Below are 13,643 nucleotides of genomic sequence, written 5' to 3'. Positions count from 1 at the left end.
TGAAATAAATTGATAAAACCCATTCAAAAAAAATGTAAATCCTCTCAAGTGGTAAATCTGCTGTGAAAACAAATAAGCATCTATTTCACTAATCATACAAAACTTTATAACATCTTCAAACTGTCAAACAAAATATGAATATGTTGAGATAAGTGGCTCGGAACTTTCTGCAATTCAGTAAAGAATTCATAATGAGCTCAATTGCGCAATGAAGTCTATTGAAATTGTACCAGGTTTTTACCTCTATACTCTAAGTAAAGTTGTAGCGCAGTATTTTTCTTCCCCCACTTTTAAAAAACCTGTAGATTTGATTCACTTCAGCTCATGACACTTAAACAGAATTTAAATTCACTCTTCACAAACATTTATTTCTCCTTCTTGAAACCATAGCTCTTCGACAGTATGTTAAGGCATTGGAGCAATGCAAATTGCGTCTTTTTGAACTCAAAGTCAATTCAAATTGCCCAGATGTGTTTGCATTTCCAGTTTGTATGATTCAGACCACATTCCATTTCCCCTGCCAGCAAAAATGAAATTTGTCAGAAATCGAAGTGGGACTTTAGCATCTGCATCCTGCCTGCCATTTTGAAGTTCTCCCATGTCATCCTGACTCGGTAAAAATCCACGCCAACATTTCATGTTGATGAGCTTTCATTTTCCAGCCCTGTTGTACAGGCATCGATTTTAAAAGTTAACTGTGTTTCTCTCTCTAAAGCAGCTGCCTGACCTTCTTGGAATTTTCACCTTTCCTCGGTTTTTATGTCAGATATCTGTAATATTTTTGCCCTTTATATCTGGGCTCACTTTTGGTATGAAAATGATGCCTGTTGTCCCTCCAATTGATTCAGCATTGTAAATCTCTATGTGTGTCTTCATATGACTGTACAAGCCAATTCAGATCTATTGATCATTGGGCACATGGGCTAGGGTGTCCCATGAACTAGTTAGATCAGAAGTACAAAATTTGCTTCCTTTTCTTTGTTTCTCTTGCCATCGCTCTGCCTCAACATTAAGTTGTTTATAGTGAATGAACAGAAACGATATCCAAAGATGTTAGAAATACTAGGTGTACACCTTTGCAATATGGTTCTCTTATGGTTTACAGATCTTTATGAAGAACATTTGTTGGTGCCATTGTCTCATTGTATAATGGGACATGTCATATAATGCTTTGGCTACAAGCCTAATGATGCGTAATTACTTTCATTGGGTAACAATGTTCCTTTTAATGCAATTCCTCACAACCTGAAGGATCCACAACTATGGTGCAAATATCTTAAATGACAAGAAGCATAGATCTGTAAGAAAGATTACCGCATTACGGAAATGCCTAGGATGCCGGAAGTTCATAGATGTGGTTATATTTATAGTAACTGATCCAGGGCTGTCCCATCACAGTGTAATGCATGGTTTGTGAATTCCATGTTTACCAAACAGAATTCTAAAGTATTAATAACAACATCCTTTCAACTAATACCTGTACAGGAGTATTAATAGGCATAACTTGACAACAAACAATCTATGAAGATATTAAGATAGGTGAACAAAAGCTTGCCAAAGAGTGTCCGAAAGTAGAGAGATGTTATGGAAGAGAATTACAGAGCTTAGGGCTTAAACACTAATGTTTCAGTGATGGCAATCAGACAATTTTCAAGAAGCCAGAAGATTGCGTAAATTGTATGCATTTTAAACTGATTTATAGTATGCCTTGGAAACATCAACTGATTTATAGTATGCCTTGGAGTTTGAGGAAATTTGTTCTAGGATGTTTGGCATAAGATGGAATTCTGACACACTTTGGAATCATCCAAAGTGGAGTTTTCTATGGTGAGGGGAGGACAGTGTGTGATTCCAGCAGATAGTGTAGCTCTGTGTCAGAATTCCCCAGGAAATCAGTGGAAGTATGTTACCCGGGTTGGGGAGGATTTCTGGTGTGTGTGCTGAGGAGGTGTCAGCATCTGAATTTCTTTGGCAGAGTGGGTGGGAAGAGTTGGTTTTGGTTTCCATGTTTCAGGATTCAAACTCTGAGCTCATCGTAATGTTCAACCCTTGTCATAGAAACAATATGCGCAAAAAAATGTGAAAAGAGCACTTAAGAAATCAGACCAGACAGAACCGACGGTAATTTTAGCTACATGACGATAAGTTTAGCAGCAGAGACAATGGTTGAAATGTATGTCAACAAAATCTGACAGAATCAAACATGACTCCTTTGCTGAGTTGATAGCTTAGAGGAGAATGAAAGACATCGGACCATTCTACAGCATAGGGTGCTATGCAACCCAGTTTGCCTTCTCCCATGCCTACATTTCTGTTGGCACACGCAGATCTTTTAAGGGAAGCAACAATTCACCGAACCAAAAACCTGTTCGAACAAAAACCAGTCAAGTTCATCATTCGAAACACGGTGAAAGAACTATAGGGGGCAATAATGTGAAATAGGAGACAGCCGGTCTGAGGCTTGACTTTGGACTTCACTTGATTTCAGTGAAGGAGAGCAGTAAAGTGGGCTGTCTATGATTCATCTGTGAAGGGGGAAAAAAAAAGTTAACGTTTCGGGTCCGGTGACCCCGTGAGTTCTGAGGAAGGGTCACCGGACCCGAAATGTTAACTCTGTTTTTAGTTTTCCTTCACAGATGCTGCCAGACCTGCTGAGCTTTTCCAACAACTTTTGTTTTTGTTCCTGATTTACAGCACCCGCAGTTCTTTCGGTTTTTGTCTATGATTCGCTCTGTGGTCTAACCACCTCTTGTCCTGTTGTACATTGTACCCGTTCAGTAGCGCTGCCGCTGCGTGAGCTTAGCTGAGGAAAGTTGCATAGAAACATTCACTATCTCAACGTTTGATAGGAGTTCAGTTGAATGCTTTTGGTTGATGATTTATGAATTGCCACACTGAAGCACTCACCGTAATGGTGCGTGGGTGGCAAAGGTGCAATCGAACGAGCTGCTTGTGAAGTCTGCTCATTGCAAAGATTTTACTTTAAGATTTAAAGGTGAGATGCGCTACTTCAGTGTTCTGCTCAGCGATTTTACAAGCAACAATACCATTTCAAAGCCTTCAGATAGGCATCTTCGAAAGTCAAATGAGACTCGTTCCATCACCACAGCCACTGCCCATCAATAATAGAATACAGCTGCTCCACTTAGAATACAAAGGAGCTTGGCAGGATTTGAAACAGAACATTCTACTTTTGTAGCCTTAAACTATTGGCAACCTGGTTTCCTGCTATTTAAATATTAACGTTCGCTCAGCGTACTTCATTTCAAAAGATTGTTTTTTTTTCAACAATATTACGATATCCGAATCTTGCACTGCAGACTCATTTCGAGAATTTTAACAAAATCCAGGAGGCACCAGGATGGGGGAATCAAAATCAAAGTTGAAAATAAAGCTTTGTATGCTTAATTGCAAAGAAGTATATTTGTACAGATGTCAAACAACATTAACCCCCTTTTATACTAGCCACCAGGTTTTTGAAAGGTCTGAACTCTGGCTGTTCAAAGAGCTCGCAAGTTAGTGGGGACCCCCTACATCTGAAGAGCCGAATTTGGAACTGAGAGAGGCCATTCAGCATCTGAAGCATGTTCCGCCATTCACTAAAATCACAGCTGATCTGTTTGCGTTTTGAATTCCACATTTGCCCTAACCACCAGAATCTTTGATTCGACTGCCTAACAAGAATCTATCTGTCTCCAGCTTAAAAAAAAGATGCAATGACCCCTGCTCCTAACTGCTTTTGAAGCAGAGAACTGCAAAGTCACACAACTATCTGAGAAAAAATAATTTCTCTTCATCTCTGTTCTAAAAGGGTGCCCTATGACTTTTAAACAGTGTTCCCTAGTTCTGGACTCACTCACGAGAGGAAACATCTTTTCTGCATCCACCTTGGCAAGACTGTTCAGAATCTTAGCCATTTCAAACAAATCACCTCTCATTCATAGAGTCATAGTCATAGAGTCATAGAAGCACAGAAACAGACCCTTTAGTCCAACCAGTCCACCCTGACCATAATCGCAAACTAAACTAGTCCCAACTGCCTGCACTTGGCCCATATCCCTCCAAACATTTCTTATTAATATAATTATTTAAGTGTCTTTTAAATGTTTTAACTGTACCCGTATCCACCACTTCCTCTGGAAGTTCATTCCACACACGAACCCACGCTCTCTATAAAAAAAGTTGCCCCTCATGTCTTTTTAAAGCCTTTCTTCTCTCATTTTAAAAACTATGCCCCCTAGACTTGAAATTCCCCACCCTGGGGAAAAGACACCTGCCATTCACCTTATCTAAACCCCTCATGATTTTATAAACCTCTATAAAGTCACCCCTCAACCTCCTATGCTCTAGTGAAAAAAAGTCCCAGTCTATTCAGCCTCACCTTATGACTCAAATCCTACATTCCCAGCAACATCCTGGTAAATCGATTTTGAACCCTTTCCAGTGGAAACAAGCCAAACCTTTCTTCATAAGTCCAACCACTCATTCCAGGTACCAATCTAGTAAACCTCCTCTGAACGACCTCCAATGCATTTACATCTTGCCTTAAATAAGGAGGCCAAAAGTATACGCAGTATTTGAGATGTGGTCTCGCCAATGCCCTGCATAACTGAAGCATAACTTCTTCACTTTTATGTCGAATTCCACTCATAATAAAGGATAGCATTCCATACAGATCCTATAATTGGATTCTGGTTGCTATTTTAGAGAGAAACTGTTTGGATCCTGCACTAAGCGATGTTGTAAGACCAATCCTCACCACAGACTACCAATGCTGTAAAAAGCTCTCTGCACCATGACTCATGGGGGTAGGTTTCTGTCTCCACTCTCCTTTAGGATAGCAATCAACAGGGCTCACTTGGTCTGGCACTGTTTTCTCGAATGAGAAGAGGGTCTTGCCTTAAACAAGATGTAGTTGATTACATGTTAGCAACTAAGTACAACCTACACTAAATGAAAGACATTGCTGCAGAGACTATGAGGAGGACCTGGGTGGACCTGGAGGTCCAACACCTTTGTGATCCTAAACTATTCTCCCCCAGTTCTGCACAGGTCATCACAGTGTGTGATGCTGAAGGCAGTTTTCCGTATTAACCCTTTCAGTTCCGTGTATCCTTAAACAACAAGCAATACCGAGCATACGAAGTTGAAACTGGAGTAGTCCATTTGGGACTCAAGACTGCTTCACCACTTGATTAGTTTATGATTGGTCTGACTGTGGCCTCTACTTTCCTGTCTGTTTCTTATGGTCTTTTCTAGGTCCATCAGTCTCAGGATAAGGGTCTGGTAAGTTAGAACTGCAATGAGGAGGAATTACTGCACGCAAAGGGTTGCGAATTGTCTCTACCCTAAAGAGCTGTGGAATCTCCATCATTGAATATATTCAAGCTTGTGATAAACAGACATTTGGTCTCTCAAGGGGATCAAGGAATATGGGGGAAAGTGGGTGGGAGATGTGGTGGAAACTCAAGATTAGCCATGATTGTATTGAATGGCAGAGCCTTCAATATGGTCTGGTCCTGTTCTTACTCCTTGTGTCCTTGTGAATTAAGCCAATGAGGACAGAAACTGCTGAAAACTAGGACTATATTCATAAGTCCAAAGGGCAGGTCTGACTTCACATCAAAGACTGAACTATTTCCAAATATTTCAAATGAATTATTTTTATGGTACAGCATAACCAAAAATAGTTTTCAACATTATTGGCCCAAAGGTATGGTAACAGTATGCTTTACAGCATGAAGTAGTTACCCAAATATAACCAATGATTCAGGAGGCTTCAAGTATGTTGGAACTTAAATCTGGCACCAAAATTTCCAAACCACCCACAATTTGGTGAAATTAGTGTTTCCCAGAATCTTTTCCAGTTGTGGACTTTTTACAATAATTTTTCTGCTCTTAGATACTGATTACCAACGTTTCTTGCAAAAGATATATTTGGACCTGTCACTGAGAGTCAAACATCAAACTCAAGTTCACTTACTGTGCCTATCCTGCTCAAATACAGATATTAAAGAAGTGCACTAAATTTGGACCCAATTACTGGTCTCTGGAATTGGCACCATAAAGATTTATCTAACTGTTGTGACCAGAAATCATAAAATATTCTCAGCTGATTTTGTTTTTATTATGCAATATGATACATTAAACCAGATGTGATAAGAACATATGACAAGAAGTAAGTTACAGGACTGCACTGTCTTTTGGAAAGAAAGTGTCCTTGTAAACGTGACTCTCTTTGTATTCTAATAACACACTATTTATTGCAATAAAGAAAATAATGTCAGTCTTTCCAGAAAAAAAAGTTCAGAGACTTTTGTTAAATTTTATATATTGGAGAATATAACTTTTTTATTCTTCAAAGGGATATACTGTTGCTGGAAAGGCTGGCATTTGTTGCCCATCTTAATTACCTTTGAAATGAGTGGAAAAAGCAATCAGTAATCAACTGCATTACTGGGAGTTTGGAGTCACATGCAAGCCGGAGCAGATTTCCATCCCATGGGCCAATATTATTATGGTCACTGTAACTGATACCAGCTTCTCATTTTTTTCCTTACTAAATGCCACGGAGTAATTTGAACCCATGTCCCCACAGCGTTAAGCCATGTCTCTAGAGTATACCATTATGACACCAACCATCTCCCCTTTTACAGGTAGTTGGGTTCCAACAGTCTTGAAGTCCAATTGTTGGTGCTGTATGCACAGAAATATCCAAAGCCCAATGCAAAACACTAAGCATGCCTCTAGAGTTAAATACTACTCAATTAGAGGAAAATAAGGTAAATTTAGCTCTGTCAGTTTGCTGTTGCATGTTTTCTGACATGGCCCATGCTGATTCTGTTAACAGACTCAACCCACCACCTGCTGATGGCGCAGTAGATTGCTATGAACAATCCTCCATTCCCTTTTTTAAAAATGTTATTAAAATATAAAACTTAAACAGATTAGACAGCCCCATTCTAGATCTTTTCTGATCAGTCTGTTTGGAGATATTATTTCATATCTTTGAACCCACACTATCTAAGAGGGAGGAACACTACTGCTGGGGCACAAGGGTCCCTGAATCCACCAATCAGTACAGGGTTTAAAAGCATATTTGTTTAAGAATGGAAGGAGATGAACCATTAACTTCTTCATAAGAAGATATTGTTTGATAGCATTAGGTAGTTTCACATTGGCTAGTTGGGCATAATAACTAAGATTATAAGGAGAGACTTATGGCACATCTGTCTCCATCAGGAACTTGAGCTAGACTCCTTTTTTACCCAATTATGACTCCATGGCATCATCAGCTTGGTTGGAGCTTAACTCAGTTTTCAACATTAACCTTTTCTGAAACATTGCCTTGTGCAACGTCACTTCCCCACAGCTGAGAGTTATACGTTCGGGTATATAACTCTTCCTGCATTTACCCGCACCCCATCTTGCCCAGTTCTCTGATTTCACAAATTCAGGTAGTCTAGAGGTTTCACAATTCTTCCGGAATGTCTTCTCTTTGGAAGATTTGTAGATCTATATCGTGAGGATTGTTCGTCTCAGTTCTGACATTGACCTTGATTTGTCTGTAAATTATTTCTTACCTGGAGTATCCTTTATCTCTTGGATGTTCTTTGAGGAGTATGTTGCTCCTTCTAAACTGGGTTGTTGGTCCATTACTTCATCTGGAGGATGATTAATCTCTTCAACTTCCTTCACACAGGAACTCTTCCCTCCTATCTCAGGGAGTTGCCCCCTAACATCACCTGGGGTTCATTAATTTCATGATTATCCATCACTGAAGGTGACTACTACTTGGAACACAGTTCACTCTATTTTGCTGATCTTGGATTTCTGAGCCAGATAATTTCTTCTGAATTTTGTGTTAAATCCATGAACCTTGATCCAGCATTCACATGTGGATCATCTCAAGTTTGGGGAAGCAAATCTTTCTTCTCATTTTGCTGATACAATTGTGTTATAAGAACATAAGAAATAGGAGCAGGAGTAGGCCATCTGACCCCTTGAGCCTGATCTGCCATTCAATAAAATCATGGGTAATATTTTTGCGGACTCAGCTCCATTTACCAGCCTGCTCACAATATCCTTTGTTCAAAAATCTATTTATCTTTGCCTTAAAAACGTTCAAAGAGGTAGCCTCAACTGCTTCACTGGGCAGGGAATTCCACAGATTCACAACCCTTTGGGAGAAGAAGTTCCTCCTCAACTCAGTCCTAAATCTGCTCCCCCTTATTTTGAGGTTATACCCCTTAATTCTAGTTTCACCCAACAGAGAAAACAACCTCCAAATTTCTATCTTATCAATTCCCTTCATAATTCTATATGCTCATATAAGATCCCCCCTCATTCTTCCAAATTTCAACGAGTATAGTCCCAGTCTACTCAATCTCTCCTCATAAGCCAACCCTCTCAACTCCAGAATCAATCTAGTGAATCTCCTCTGCACCCTCTCCTGTGCCAGTACATCCTTTCTCAAGTAAGGAAACCAAAATTGTGCACAGTACTCCAGGTGTGGCCTCACCAGCACTCTTTACAGCTGCAGCATAACTTCCCTGCTTTAAATTCCGTTTTTAAACAGTTGAAGTATATAGGCTCTTATATAGTATATAGGTATATAGTATATATAGTATATAGTATATTTACTTCAATAACTGAGCAGGTTGGACACGTACGTTTGCCCCCTGTGGCTGTCTTCTTGATGAACTAGACATTTTCACCTTCTCAGTTTTGTTACTGGAAGATTGCAACTTATTTAGCCCCATATCTCATTGTTCTTTCTTGGGAGATGAAAGGTTAACATATTACTCCCTAACTTGGATAATTTCGCTGTCAGATATCAAGTCAAATCTGCTGCACTAATTTGTTCACTATATTGTTTTAGCTTCAGTTAAAGAATTGTCAATGAGATTGTGAATTTTACTACTCATTTCTTTTCTCTTCAAATGTACCTTCTCACAGACTTTGCTTGTTTCTGTCATCTGAACTCTATTCAGTGATTATACATTAGCTTACATTACCACCCCACCACTCCTTATGGGACTGAAAGAGAAGGTATTGGCCTGAGTGCTACTTCTGCTTGTTGTTTCTTCTATGACTTCTGCTGACTGCTTGTTTTTTTCAACCATTTGTAGTTGCTGACTGACTATCTGAGCATTTCTACAGCCAAAAAGTACTTAAAGTACTCACTTTTCTTCTAAAATATTTTTCTCCTAATTCTAATGGATTTTCTCCAGCATTGTTATTTAAATAATAATCCCAAAACCTAATCACCATGTTGTAAAGCCAACCAGTAACATAGAATCCCTACAGTGTGGAAACAGGTCCTTCGACCCAACACATCCACACCGACCCTCAGAGCATCCCACTCAGACCCATCCCACTATAACCCACCTAATCTAGGCATCCTTGAACACCACAGGATAATTTAGCATGGCCAATCCACCCCGCCTGCATATCTTTGCACTGTGGGAGGAAAACCCATACAGATACAAGGAGAACGTGCAAACTCCACACAGACAGTCACCCAAGGGTGGAATCAAACCCAGGTCCCTGGCGCTGTGAGGCAGCAGTGCCGCCCACAGGTGATGGTTGGGAAAGTACAAACATCTTTTTTCCATCTATACTAAGTGTGAGGGCTTTTTGGTTAATAGTGCTAGAGGATGAACCACTTTCTCCTTAAACAGGATAAACTAACCAAATTAAAAATAACAACCCACTAGGTGCACTGTAGCAAAATCAAAATTGTAAAGAAGACTTAGCCACTAATGAGTGTTACAAAACAGAAATTCTTATCTTAGCAAGATGCATTTTTTTAATGATAGCAATGGTAAAAAGTACCCTGAATCACGTCATTTTCACTCCAGGATGGAGTCAGGTCCACTGAGCCTGAAATCAGAGTCCAAGACCCAGGTGAGATCTAGTGCTTATCAGAAGCAGTCTTCATCCTCTGGGACTTTGCTCCGGTTATTTTAGAAGACTTTAGGCTCTCTTGCCCTCATCTCTCACATCCCATCAACCTGCACCCACCTGCATGACTCCTTAGCCTCCATACTAACTCATGTGTCCACCCACACAACTCTCCACAATGGTCTTTCATGCCCTCCACATCACCTTAATTAACGCTCATTCATAGACCTCAGGAGCCACATGGAAATTAGAGTGAACTTCTAAAAATTTAATATAGCTCTCGCTATTCAAACATGATTGTGCAAAAAGCTCCTATTCATGAAAGCATCAAAACTTCTAACTTCCTTAAATGGATAATCTCTTGTGAAACAAACACACTTTTGTTCATATCACTGTTCCTTTAATAACCACTTTAATCTGTCAATCAAACAGTGAGCTCAGAACCCTGCTAAAATTGTTATAAGTTTTGAAACTCATCTAAGCATTTGTAACAAACAGCCTTTAAGGAAGTGTCAAGAACAAATGTTATTGAAAGTGTTGTATCAGATGCTACAACATCTGGCTTGCCAATCAAAGTAGTGTGGCAATATTTTTAAAATAATCTGTAGCTGCAGGTAGTTTTCTTTTACAGTGTAAACACCTGGGCCTTCAAAAAAAATGCAGATCATGACAGTGATCATTTCAAGAATATTTACATCTACTTCATATGTTTGTGTCTCCCACATTACAGTTTGATGTCCTTGCAACGGTGAAAGTATGGTCTGTTTGAATATTGACCTCCACACTCTTCCTCCTTCAGCAAAAGTTGGTTCTTTTGGAAATAGCAGCAAGATATCTGCATCCAGGTCTCACCTGCCATATTTAAATGTTCACAGAATTTTCCTGATGCCACAAAAGAATGGTCCTTAGAGTTCTGATTTAAACAGGATGTTTGACAGTGGAGATAATAACATGAAAAATGAAAGTATTAAGTCATAATACTGATTGCAATTGTTTTCATTGCTGTATATCCACAAACTAATCCCTACTCTTGTGACTGTCTTTCTAATCACTCATGGACGAAAACAAAACTGCAACATTTAGATAGTGACACGCAGTTTGTTTTTATACATGACGGATACTCAGCACAGCTGTGCCTTCAGCTGCTGAGGGCCACATCCTCTGGAATTTCCTTCCCAAATCTCTCACTTCTCCTTTTAAAACCTACCTCTTAGACTAAGCTCTTGGTCACCTGTCATTTGCCCCAGTGTCCAATTTAGTAATGCAGTCTTCAGCCAGTTGAATATTTGTCAAAGCATAATGCCAAAGCAACAGCCAAAGTGTATAATGCAAGGTTCCATTGGTTACAATTCAGTAATTATTAGAGCTGACCATCTACATTTTTGTGATTTTGGTCATAGGATAAATACTGGACAGCACAACTGGGAGAACTCACCTGCTCTTCTTTCAAATAGTGCCATGGGATCCCCTGAGAGGGCTGAGGGGCCTTGATTTCATGGCACTTTTAATAGCACGTCTACCCCTCAGTCCTCCACCTGACGCTAGTCTGGATTTTATGCCCTGGTCTCTGAGGGTGGTCTTAAATCCACAAAGTACTGACTTAGTTAAGACTGCAACCATTGCTGACACATCCTTACATATCTTTAAGGATTTGGATATAAACATAATTGCTGATGAGCCAGTTTTTATTTAATCTTTGCCCCATTATGGATAACCATGCGATTTTTAGTTTGAAGGACCAATTTCAGAAACCTGGTCTCCAAGATTTACTCTTGAAGTGAATACAGAACAAATACACTTTCCTGCATATACACAATGAAAATATTATCATAGTTTTTGCTCCTCTGCTGTAGATTAAGGGCTTTCCAATGCCAGTTCACTCTCTTTATATCTCTACTTGCTGCATTAGCATTTTCTTTTTCAGCTGCGTTGAATAAATAGTATTTTGTCGATTTTGCAGCTTTATTTCCCTTGCAAGTCATTTCTTGCAGAACTAAAATAATTACTTTCACTGCTAATCTTTTCCTAAAGCTATTGTCTTCTTTACTTGAATCTTAATGCAGATTCTCTCCTCCTACAGAACTACCACAAGCAGCAACTCAGTTAACTCCAACTCTGCATCGCTTCCATGTTGCATTAATGGAGGGAGGGAATTCTTTCTTATTTCAGCCTTGCTTGGTGTTGATTATGTTGAATTGGCACTTTAATTGGTTGCTATTTAGTTGTGCATCTACCTAATATGTAGCCTCACAGTGAATTGCTTTTGGTGCCTGTTGGAGGCTGTGGTGTAACCATTACAAGACTCTGGAAAAAGCTACACTTAACCTGTGTAGTAAAATCAGAATCGAAACTATAAAAAGGTTAAGAGGCTTCGGGGGTCCTCTATACTTGTTGTCTGGTGAAAACCTGTGCAGGACGGTATCAAAAGAAGTTTCACAGGTGAAAGAATTTTACATTAAAATCATATAGATTTACTGGGAGTACTTACTAAAAGATTTGTTATAAGATTGGTTTCAAGGGGTAACTTAAATGAGGATTTAGGGATGGAATTCCAGAGTTTAGTTGCTTGGCAATTGAACAATTGGAATTCTATATCCCACCACCGTCAAATGTTTGCCTTGGCTTAACTTATTGCACTGGTGCATCTGAGCCAGAAGGTCTGGAGGATGCCTTACTCCTTTTCAAACACTTTTTGTATCTCCCTTGCAAGTATTTATTGAGCCAGAACTTCCAGATTCAAACCCTCGTGATGACCAGACCAAGTTATTTCAGTTCCAGACAGGATCTCCTAAGTTCCAAACTCGTGTGTAGGAGAGATTAATTGGCTCCCCTTCTTTATTCAAACCTCAGCTGATCATTTCCAACTCTTCCCCTCCCTTCTGGAAACGTTTCTCCCAAATCAAATGAAATTACGTCTCAAAAGGAGCCAATTTATACTGGCTTTCTTGACTTAACAAAGAGTGGGTTTGTTAGATACCAAACAAAAGAGGAAATAATAATGTGACTCACATACACAAAGGTTGGAAATGAGAAGAGATTCCAAAAAGAAAACAAGCATTAAAAGATATACAGTTCAGTCTCGGAATCATTATGAATAAATAGTGGAACAGTTAAACAGTCAGATTCAAGATTCATGATTGACAAGTTTGTTGAAATACCTTGCTGGCCTTTCTGGCCCTTGAAATAGCCTTTCTGGCAAATTGGCTTCCAGCACTCCGATTAAAAGGTCCTTTATTTGCAACGCAGGGGTGAGTCTTTGGCTGTCACCTTTACAGCATACTCAGGCTTGAATGAGGTTAGGATACTCATGTACCTCAGCCCATTGGTGTACCCTCTTCCTCTAGCATACACAGGCCAGGGTGGAATGGGCTTTTTACCCATACTTGAAAGGGAAACACTGAAAAAATATTCTCTTTCCCAGATTGCTGTCATTTCTCCTATTACTTTCCCAGCCTGAGATAACTCTCAGAGATTATAGTTCAGTTTATAGTGCATTTCTCCTTCATAATTTCATCTATTTGAAACCTCCTTGAAACATTGTCAGGTGTGACATTCCAGGCTCTCTCTCTCTCTCTCTCCCGCCAGCCACCCACTAAATTTAAGTCACTCTTTTTTTTGGCTGCAGCAGTCCTCTTTTAAAAGACATAACACAGTGTGGAGCTGGATGAACGCAGCAGGCCAGGCAGCATCAGAGGAGCAGGAAAGCTGACGTTTCAGGTCGGGACCCTTCTTTCTGA

Source organism: Rhincodon typus, chromosome 21, assembly GCF_021869965.1.
Source record: "Rhincodon typus isolate 14 chromosome 21, sRhiTyp1.1, whole genome shotgun sequence".
NCBI lineage: Eukaryota > Metazoa > Chordata > Chondrichthyes > Orectolobiformes > Rhincodontidae > Rhincodon > Rhincodon typus.
This window is presented reverse-complemented; position numbering follows the sequence as displayed.